General features: G+C 47.1%; 1 long non-coding RNA gene across 2 annotated transcripts in view; it reads right to left on the minus strand.

Annotated features, from left to right (window-relative positions):
- Nucleotides 1–9,352, minus strand: part of LOC115097544 — a 32,503-nt gene extending 23,151 nt beyond the window's left edge. For both annotated transcript variants that reach the window (XR_003858301.1, XR_003858300.1), the window contains exon 1: nucleotides 9,171–9,352. This is a non-coding gene — a long non-coding RNA (uncharacterized LOC115097544). The remainder of the gene's footprint in view (nucleotides 1–9,170) is intronic.
- Between the last annotated feature and the right edge of the window lie 1,582 nt (nucleotides 9,353–10,934).

The following is a 10,934-nucleotide window of genomic DNA, read 5'->3' on the forward strand; positions in this document are numbered from 1 at the left end:
AAGGAATGTGTCCCTAAATTGGCATCCCCTAAACCAATCCTGACTAGCCCCGCCCGAAAAACCATTTCAAACTGATATCTGGTTAGGGGGCGCAAATCCTGATGGACTAGCAGGTGACCGCTCCCCGCCGGGCAGATGGCCATATAACCAGATAAATTTGCCACTGGGCAAGTGTGAAGTCCCACTACTGCCCTTAAAACCAACTCCACCCCTCAACCTGCCTGGTCTGTTTTCGACTTTGGAATTAGTAGCCTAACAAATCCTTTTCCAATCTGCAAATGACGTAGCTGTAGCCCAGTGCCCTCAGCACCTTGGCAAGCCCTAGTTACTAGTTCCCCGATACGAAAGGCCCCCAAAAAAGGCCAAAACAAAAGCCGTGCGGAAGAGGCAAGCCTCATAGTCGGAAGAACATACTATCGTGGCTACATCCCATAATGCCATCAATATGTCATGTGTGATGAGCCGCCTACTATCCTATATCACACCCGCTCCCTTAGCCCCTTACGCACTGTGAAGCGACCCATTGGGTAACCCCAGCCATGGGCTCTCATAAAAAATGAGAACCCCATTAGCTGCTGGGTCACCGCTGACTTGGTACCCCCAGACCTGCGTGAGCGACCTGGCGGAAGGAATAGAAAGTAAAGTTTGTCTATTTGCAATGATTCTAAGATCTGCATCAGAGGGGACACGCCTAAAGGAGAAAAGAAAATGAAAAGTGATTCAAGAAAGCTTGAAGACTGGTTGAGGATTTGGCTGGTGGTGGGTTGGGCGTTCGACCCTTTCGATCAGGGCCCGCGCCAGCCGGTGCAGGAGAACATGCGGCCGGAGTTTCCGATGTGTGCTGGCGTTTTAACAGGTCTCGCTGCAATTTCACAGATTGTAAATTTAAGCACGTGTGCTCCAATTGTGGCCCCAGTCACCCAGCAACCAAATGCGCGAGGAGGGGACCCTCTGGGGGCGGGAGCAATTCCGGGCCGGCAGGAAAATGAGGTTTTCCTGAGGGCCCCATCCCCTGTGAGGGCTGAGGCTATGGAGCCTTGGCTCCGAATTTATCCTAAGGCAGGAACTGCGAGGGTATTGAAGGAAGGCTTCTCAGCAGGTTTTAATATTCCCTATACTGGTTTCATTGGACGATGCCAGGCGAGGTACTGCTTCGGTGGTTAAATGGAAGGAGAGTGGTTGTCAAGAAATTGACATCTGAGCTGTCCGCTGAGGAGAATAGCCGGACCTTTCAAGGAACCTCTGTGCCAAAAAGGAACCAGGTAAATTTCCCCTCATACATAATCTGTCTTTCCCACAGGCAGCTCAATCAATGTAATTTGTACCACGGGAGCTCTGTAAAGTGTTGTTACGCCTCTTTTGATTCGGCAGTTTGGATACTTACACAATGGGCTCAGGGTCCTTATGGCCAAGCGGATATTGAGTCGGCTTTTCGTCTATTACCCATTCATCTTGATAGTTTCCCGTTATTGGGTTTTCAGTTTTTTGGGGAAGTTTTACTTTGATAAGTGCTTACCCATGGGTTGTTCCATCTCCTGCGCCTACTTCAAGACGTTTAGTACTTTTGTGCATTGGGTAGTGGGAGCAGAGGTCGGTTTTTTCCAATGTAGTGCACTATCTGGATAACTTCTTGTTTATTGGAGCAAAAAAACTCAGAAACCTGCAAGGAATTACTGAGTTGTTTTCTGAGGACGCAGAGGATTTTGGTATCCCTGTCGCATCGCAAAAGACGGAAGGGCCATAGTAATTCCCTGACATTCTTGGTATTGAATTGGACTCTGTGAATATGGTGTCAAGACTACCCGAAGAAAAGGTGGAAAAATTGAAGGAGATGGTGGATGGGGCTCCGTATGTGCTGGAAATTAACCTTATAACAAGTACAGTCATTGGTGGGGAGCCTAAACTTTGCATGCGAGTTATCTCACACACACCATACCAGTCACACCCCCATGACCAGTTTCTGTCTCTCACACAACCAATCTCCCGACCAGTCTTTCTCTTACACACAGACACACCATCACCGTCCCGATCAGTCTCTCTCTCTCATGCACACACACAGGCTTCCCACTCCCATGTTCTATCTTACATGTACGGGCTTCTCACTCCCATACTGTGTCTCACACACAACCCCACCACACCCAGGTTTCTCACTCCCCATGCTCAACTCTCTCCACATGCACAGGCTTCTCATTCCCATAATCACTTTCTCTCTCTTACACACACACGCACCAGTCTCTCTCTCATTCCCATGCTCGCTCTCTCTACATGCACAGGCTTCTCATTCCCTTAATCACTTTCTTTCACATACACACACCTGTCTCTTTCTCTCACACACACCGTCACCTTACCAACCAGTCTCTCTCTCATGCATGCACACCCCCACAGGCTTCCCACCCCCATGCTCTCTCTCACATATACAGGCTTCTCACTCCCATTCTTTCTTTCCACACACCCCCACAACACCAGGCTTCTTACTCCCCTGCTTTCTCACATACCCAGATTTCTCACTTCCATGCTTTTTCTCTCTCTCTCTCTCACACACACACACACACAAACACACACACACTCACAACACCAAGCTTCTTACTCCCATGCTTTCTCACATACCCAGATTTCTCACTTCCATGCTTTCTCTCTCTCTCACACACACACACACACATCAGTCACCTCCCTGACCAATCGCTCACTCTCTCACACACATTCCAGTCATCTCCCTGACCAGTCACTTTATTGTCTCTCACATATACACACATCACCTCTGACCAGTTTTTCTCAATCACACACATGCTCTCTCTCACACACTTACACACATGCTCTGAATTACAGACATGCTCTCAATCAAACACATGCTCTCAATCAAACACATGCCTCTCACTTACATGGCTGGCTGTCCTCTCTCTCACTCACTTCCTCCCCCCCCCCCCCCCCCCCCCGAGCACAAATGGTAGCTGCAGCCTCCTCCTCCAGCCCCTGCAGGCCAAGAAAGAAGAATCCCATTGGCTGTGGGAGACTTATACTGCTGTCTCCTTTGCCGATTGCGGCTGCTTCGATTGCTTCCGGCCATGCTACTGCTCGGGGGCCGATACTGCTGCCTCCGCCACTACTTTTCCCACGCTACACAAGCTCTTTCTTCTCCTTCCTGCGCACTGCCACTGTGTATCACTTCCTGTTCCGGGGCAGGCGCGGGAAGAAGAAAAGGCCAACCACAGGTGCCACAGCTTCCTCTAACAACGCTGCCCGTTCCCATTGGGCTTGAATGTGCTGTTAGCCCCGGCGGCAACGGCAGCAGGAAGAAAAGCAGTGGGAGAGACCGGAGCTCGCAACAACACACTGCCGGTGCTTGCGACACACCGGTTGAGAAAGCGCTGGTTTCACAGCCTCCTCTCGGCTCCCACTCTTGTTGAGCGGGACCACCACAGCTCTTCTCCAATCTTGCGGCACATCATTCCCATTTCCAGGGATCTATTGAACAGATCCTTCAGTGGACCCACCAAGCACATCTCTGAGCTCCCTCAGTATCCTGGGATGGATCCAACCAGCCCCATGGCCTTGTCCACTTTGTTGCATATCCCGGTCGCGGCAGGCCCACGACCGGCTCAAACTACCCCCAACGCCCGGGTCGTAGACCTGGCCCTTCCTCTTTGGCAGCGGTAGGCAGTCACCTACACCCTCGCGCTCACTGATACGCTCCCAGGGTCCTCCGGCAGCTCTGCCAGACTCCTCCGATCCAGTTGGATCTCTCCATGTTCGTCGAGGAGAGACGCCGCCCACCACGTAGTTCAATCTGTCTGTCTTAGGCGTGCACCTTCCCCGACTTTAAAGGGGCCGTGGCGGGAAAACTTCCCGCGGACCCGGATGATGACGTCTTCGGGCCCCCTACTACTTAAGGCAGCTCCGCCATTCGGTCTTTGCCTTGGCAACAGGTAGTGTCCAACTCCACCTCGGGCTAAGGGTCCACATCCGCAACACACTTTTCAGTTTGTCTAGCTCCTCCTATACATTCTGTTCTGCAAACAGTTTCCTCGTATCCCATCTCCATCTACGGTCTTGTCTACGAGCGACGGTCCTTCTCCAGGGTCTTCTTTAGTGAATACTGAACTGAAATATTTGTTTAATATTTCTGCCATTTCTTCGTCTCTCTCTACCCATTAATCTTTGTCATCTTTCAATTTCACTATACCACTATGAGCCTTCCTCCTTTCTCTGATATATCTGAAAAGTGTTTTGTCTCCTCGCTTTACCTCTTTGGCCATCCTTTCTTCCACCTGACCTTTTCTTTTCTTAATTTCTCTCTTCATCTCCCTCAGTTTCACCAGATATTCTTCCTCTTTTTTTGGATCTTTTATATTTCTCGAATGCTGTTCTTTTTGCCTTTATTATTTCAGCCACCTCCCTTGAGAATCAGAATGGTTTCTTTTTCCTCTTACTCTTGTTTACTTTTCTCACATATAGATCTGTTGCCTTTGAAGTAGCTCCTTTTAGCTTGGCCCCCACTGTTGCTCCACCTCTCCAATTTTTATCCCAGTCTTCTAGTTCTACCTCCAAGTACATCCCCATTTTAAAAAAAGTCCATATTTTTGAAATTCAAAACTTGGGTCCTTGTGTGACCTCTCTGTATCCTATTTGCAATATCCAACCTTATCATTTGATGATCACTGGTGCTCAGGTGGGCACCCACCCAGACATTAAAGACATTATCCCTGTTAGTGAGCACTAGGTCGAATATAACTCCCTTCCTCATGGGTTCCATTACAAATAAGAGGTGGATAAAAGAGGTGGATGATAAAGAAGTCTTGGTTTGGGAGCTCAATACCCAATACTGTCTGGCTTGCTGACACCTCAATACATAGTACACATTGATTGAGGTTTCAGTGCGCCGTTCTTTGATTTTCTTTTTCTATTGTCTGATCCCTTTTGTCTGTTTGCATCACCTTTCCAACCACATCATTCACCTCTAGAGACTTCAATGGAATCACTTACTTAACCGTGTCACTCACCTGCAGAGACCAGTTAAATCACCTTCCTATCAGATGATCACCTCCAGAGACTTCAATGGCATCAGCCTTCTAACCACATCACCCAACCCCCAGGGACGTCAACATTATCACCCACCTAACCACCTCATTCTCCTCCAGTGGCTCCAGTGCCATCGCCCACCTTACCATGTCCTTCATCTCTTCAGAACTGAAGGGCCTAACATCCTGCTGCGGGCCGAACAGAGACATGGGGGGGGGGCACTTTCACCCAGGGTGCCATTTGCCCTAGAGTCGAACTGTATATATATATATATATATATATATATACACACAGTTTAGATAGATAGAGAGAGAGAGAGAAGCAGCAGGGCAGTAGAGCAGCAGGGTAGTAGGAGACTATGCACTGATGTGAACCTGCGTTTTGGACTCAATCCAATCAGTAGGCAGGGATTTGCATAAAGCTCAAATAACCAATATTTACATAAAGTCAGGCTCTGTTGCACTCAGATAATTGCTGCTGATCCTATTCCGTCTCTGGGTATCATGTCATGCTGCTTACTCTCATTTTATTTAATGGTTTCTCTCAGCCAAAACCTCTCTAGTCCCAGAGGGGCGGCTTTCACCAGCATCGCCTGCCATCTCCTTGTTTACCCTCTGTGCTGACAGCAGCCTGGGGAAGAAATTCAGCCTGAGAATCCTCTTGTTATTATTGCAAAGTGCAGTCATTTAAATGAATCAGAAGTGCTGCTGAAGCACACACAGTCCCATCCCACAACAGAGAGAGAAGTTATTCTGAGTCCAGAATAAACGGCACTTCAGTCCATAATTCATACGTCATGCCTTGGGCCTGTGGTGATGTGGATATCCTTTTACTCTGCAGAAGGTTTTGTTACCAGGCCAGCAGCCTTCCCCATGGGTAAAATGATGCTCCTGTCCCAGGTACTTCCTGCACCCTGTTAAGAGGCCGAGGCGGGTGACTCGGAGCTAGGGACATAAAATGCAGGGTGGTGACAAATCATGCAATAAACTTTCCCTGCAAGTGCTGGATGTTGAACATGGGAAGGAGGAGATTAAGAAGTCCTTATCCTCTGTTTAACCATTAATTGTAAATGAGAAAGGGTTCACTGCCTCAGCTGCTCCTAATGAGACCCTTTCATGCATGGACTGAGTGATCAGATACCTCCTTAATCTTTTCTCCTCACTCACCAAGGAGTGCGTCCTTAGCTGGGAGATCAAGTCGGCAGTTCCACAGTCCACCTGTTTATATCTAGAGACCACAGGATTGAAGCCTGTAACCTTCTAGTTCTGACCCAGGCAATATAAGGCTGAGCTAAAGAAGCAGCTCCGATGGTTTGATGGCTAAGCTGATAGGCAGGGCCGGCACAACCCACGGTACAAGCCGTGCACTTGCACAGGCAGCGGCGGCAACCTGGGGGGCACAGTCAGCCCCAAGATGAAGACAATGCGGCTGACGTCACCACCACTGGATCCCACCAGGAGGCCAAGAGTAGGAAGAGGCGAAGGAGGAGGACTCAAAAATGAAATTTCTGATCTATTAGTTACAATTTGTAACCTATCATTAAAAGCATCCATTGTACCTGAAGACTGGAGGGTGGATAATGTAACCCCAATATTTAAAAAAGGCTCCGGGGGCAATCCGGGTAACTATAGACCAGTGAGCCTGACTTCAGTGCCAGGAAAAATAGTGGAAACTATTCTCAAGATCAAAATCGTAGAGCATATAGAAAGACATGATTTAATGGAACATAGTCAACATGGATTTACCCAAGGGAAGTCTTGCCTAACAAATCTGCTTCATTTTTTTGAAGGGGTTAATAAACATGTGGATAAAGGTGAACCGGTAGAAAGTAGTGTACTTGGATTTTCAGAAGGCGTTTCACAAAGTCCCTCATGAGAGGCTTCTATGAAAACTAAAAAGTCATGGGATAGGAGGTGATGTCCTTTCGTGGATTACAAACTGGTTAAAAGACAGGAAACAGAGAGTAGAATTAAATGGTCAATTTTCTCAGTAGAAAAGGGTAAACAGTGGAGTGCCTCAGGGATCTGTAATTGGACCGGTGCTGTTCAATATATATATAAATGATCTGGAAAGGAATACGACGAGTGATGCTATCAAATTTGAGGATGATACAAAATTATTCAGAGTAGTTAAATCACAAGCAGACTGTTGATACATTACAGGAGGACCTTGCAAGACTGGAAGATTGGGCATCCAAATGGCAGATGAATTTAATGTGGACAAGTGCAAGGTGTTGCATATAGGGAAAAATAACCCTTGCTGTAGTTACACGATGTTAGGTTCCATATTAGGAGCTACCACCCAGGAAAAAGATCTAGGCATCATAGTGGATAATACTTTAAAATCGTCAGCTCAGTGTGCTGCAGCAGTCAAAAAAAGCAAACAGAATGTTAGGAATTATTAGGAAGGGAATGGTTAATAAAACGGAAAATGTCATAATGCCTCTGTATCGCTCCATGGTGAGACCGCACCTTGAATACTGTGTACAATTCTGGTCGCCGCATCTCAAAAAAGATATAGTTGCGATGGAGAAGGTACAGAGAAGGGCGACCAAAATGATAAAGGGGATGGAACAGCTCCCCTATGAGGAAAGGCTGAAGAGGTTGGGGCTGTTCAGCTTGGAGAAGAGACGGCTGAGGGGGGATATGATAGAGGTCTTAAGATCATGAGAGGTTTTGAACGAGTAGATGTGACTCGGTTATTTACACTTTCGAATAATAGAAGGACTAGGGGGCATTCCATGAAGTTAGCAAGTAGCACATTTAAGACTAATCGGAGAAAATTCTTTTTCACTCAACGCACAATAAAGCTCTGGAATTTGTTGCCAGAGGATGTGGTTAGTGCAGTTAGTGTAGCTGGGTTCAAAAAAGGTTTGGATAAGTTCTTGGAGGAGAAGTCCATTAACGGCTATTAATTAAGTTTACTTAGGGAATAGCCACTGCTATTAATTGCATCAGTACACCAACTTTAAACATACAAGGGAATGCTTGTCTGGTGGTGATTTTGTACGGAGATTATTCAATGAGGGTAACCGATTTACAGTTATCCTCTCCTTAGCCTCCGTCTATTATTCTTTTATTAAATTGAACAATGTCTCTGAAGATGCTCTTTTGTATTTTTATTTTTCTTAAAATCCCTTCTCCCCTGCTGCTTTTCCGTCCCACTACTATTTCATTGCATACTTATCAGGGTCGTCGCTTTTCTGTACTTCTTTTTTTAAATTAAAAAAAATATTAATAATAACAACTCAGCAAACCGCCAAGTTATGAAGACCGATGCCGGCGGCCATTTTCAGTGCTGGCAGACAGGCAGATTATGAAAACCGAGGCCGAGTTTACCCGCGGTCGGTCTTCATAACCGGCAGCCGCAGTGGGGGGGTCGCATTAGCAAGGAGGCGCTAAGGTCATGCAAGCGACCCTAGCGCCTCCTTGCTAGCATGACCCCCATTGCGGGCGCCGTGCTTTTCTGCACTTCTTTTACCTGCGCTCAGCTACCGTATTAACGCTTGCTCCAGGCAGGCGTTAATACCTGAGCAATAAATGTACGTCTGAGACGCGCATTTATTTTTTTTGTATGCAGAGAGAATGAGGAATAGGGCTCATTTATATGCATTTGCGTGTGATGGAGCGCTATCACATTCACTCCGCGTCGGACACGGGTTAAATAGGTGCTAATCCCCCTGTTGCATTAATCTCGCTATGATATTAAGTTGGAGGGTGTACAGAAAAGCATTTTTTTTCTGCTTTTCTGTACATTTTCCCTTGGGCAGGCTTTAATTTCTGAGAGTAAAATGTGTGGCCTTGCCCGCACATTTAACTTTCAGTATTCTGGGGTAATAACTAATAGGCTCATCAACGTGCATTTGCATGTGATGAGCGCTATATTAGTTTCGGGGGGGTTGGCCGCGCGTTTTCCACGCACTATTACCCCTTATAGTATAAGGAGTAATAATACCGCACCTAAACGTGCGGCCAAACAGGGGGCTAACAGTGCGCTCAGGTAGAAACTGCCACTCTGTGCAGATTACTCCCATGGTTCCTTTAAGGGTAGTGACTGCTGCTCCGTGCAGTTATCCCCAAGCTTAGGATAACCCATAAAAATTGCAGCTAGCAACATTTTTTACTGGGTGATGCCCTTTCTTGAAAATGTGTCACCTGGACGTGATGTTCTGGATGTCACCTGGAAGTGATGTTCTGGATGTCACCTGGAAGTGATGATCTGGATGTCACCTGGAAGTGAAGTTCTGGATGTCACCTGGAAGTGATGTTCTGGATGTCACCTGGAAGTGAAGTTCTGGATGTCACCTGGAAGTGATGATCTGGATGTCACCTGGAAGTGATGTTCTGGATGTCACCTGGAAGTGATGTGTATTTGTTTGTGTGTTGCTTCAGTGTATTAATGTGCATGTCATTTGTAATCCACGTGGATCACAAGGTGGAGACAGTGGAATATAAGTGATGCTAAATAAATAAAATAAAAAATAAGTGTGAAGGTGCAAGTGAGGTGAAGCGGGGCCTGAAGCTCCTAGGAGTAGCCCAGCAGTATGACGGTGCTGCAGCTGTGAGAACTGTTTTCTTTGGAGCCCGAGTATCATGTTGAGAAAAATGATCAGTTGGCTATGGACATGGACTTTGAAAATGGACTGTGATCTTATCTTGGGGGGGGGGTTTTCCTGCTATTGCTTTTTGGATTTTTGCAATAAATGTTTATTTTTGGGGGCACAAGAGCGGAGTGGATGTTACAGCCATTTTGAGAGGCCCTTGCCCGGTTTGGCCCTGCAGGGAATCCTGCCCCCAGCCCATGCCCAGAGACTGTGTCTTCCCCGCCTGGCAGAGCCATCCCAATGTTCCCCCAGGGCTGGAGAGGTGACCCCCAGGGAAAGGGGGATTTCAATGTCAAACTCTGCTCACACAGACTAAAACCTCCATCTCTTTTATTAACTTGAAGGACCTCCTCCATACTACAGCACCAACCAAGTCCAGTGTTTGTCTGAGGCACAGCACGCACATGCCAATCTGCACCCCGAGATCTGGCCCTTATACTGAGGAGCTTCCCTTTCGGCACTCAAGATTCCTTCAAAATCTACAAAACCAGCGCCTTACACTGAGGAGATTTCGTCTCTGCCCAGAAGATACTTCCGAGATCTACCTGGCCAGTGTCTTATAAGAGGAAACTTCCCCTCTGCATACAAGATTCCTCCATTACCCTACTAGCCCATTATACTGAAGAGCTTCCCTCTCTGTAGACAAGATTCCTCCAAGGCCTGGCCAACCAGCACCTTACGCTGAGTAGCAGGGCTGTCACAAGTGGTGAGCAAGCGGGGAGGACCACCCAGTCTGTGAATCTGCGAGCATAAAACAGAAGAAGGGGCCCACCAAAAGCCACCCTTGCCCTGGGTACCATTTTGTCCAGTGACTACCCTGCAGGAGTTTCCCCTTCTGTCCCCAGCATTCTTCCAAGATCCACCCAATCAGTGCCTTATATCGAGGAGTTTCTCTCTTTCCGTACGCAATTCCTTCATGGTCCACCTGACCAGTACTTTTTACCGAGAAGCTTCCGTCTCTGCACATGCAATTCTTCTTTCAGTTCACAGGATAAGAAAACAACCCCATCTTTGCTTTTAAAGCCCTTGGAATTTTTCTTAAGGCAGCGAAAAAAGAGCAGGCAGCCTGATGATCGCTGAAGCTCAAGAGAGGGGGGAAAAGGGATGCCCACGTCTCTGAGATGAATGGTTTCTGCAGAAACGGTTGTTGAATTAAAAATATAACCACAGGGACTGTTTTTATCATTCAGCTTCTCATCGTGTCTCAGAAGTGAGGACATCTAGACCAATTACCCTCAGCTCTCTAGAAATTAAAAAAAAAAACCCCAGGATAAGAAGTGAAGAAAACTTTACAAAAATAAGCATCGTCTCATGC

This window comes from Rhinatrema bivittatum, chromosome 8, assembly GCF_901001135.1.
Source record: "Rhinatrema bivittatum chromosome 8, aRhiBiv1.1, whole genome shotgun sequence".
NCBI lineage: Eukaryota > Metazoa > Chordata > Amphibia > Gymnophiona > Rhinatrematidae > Rhinatrema > Rhinatrema bivittatum.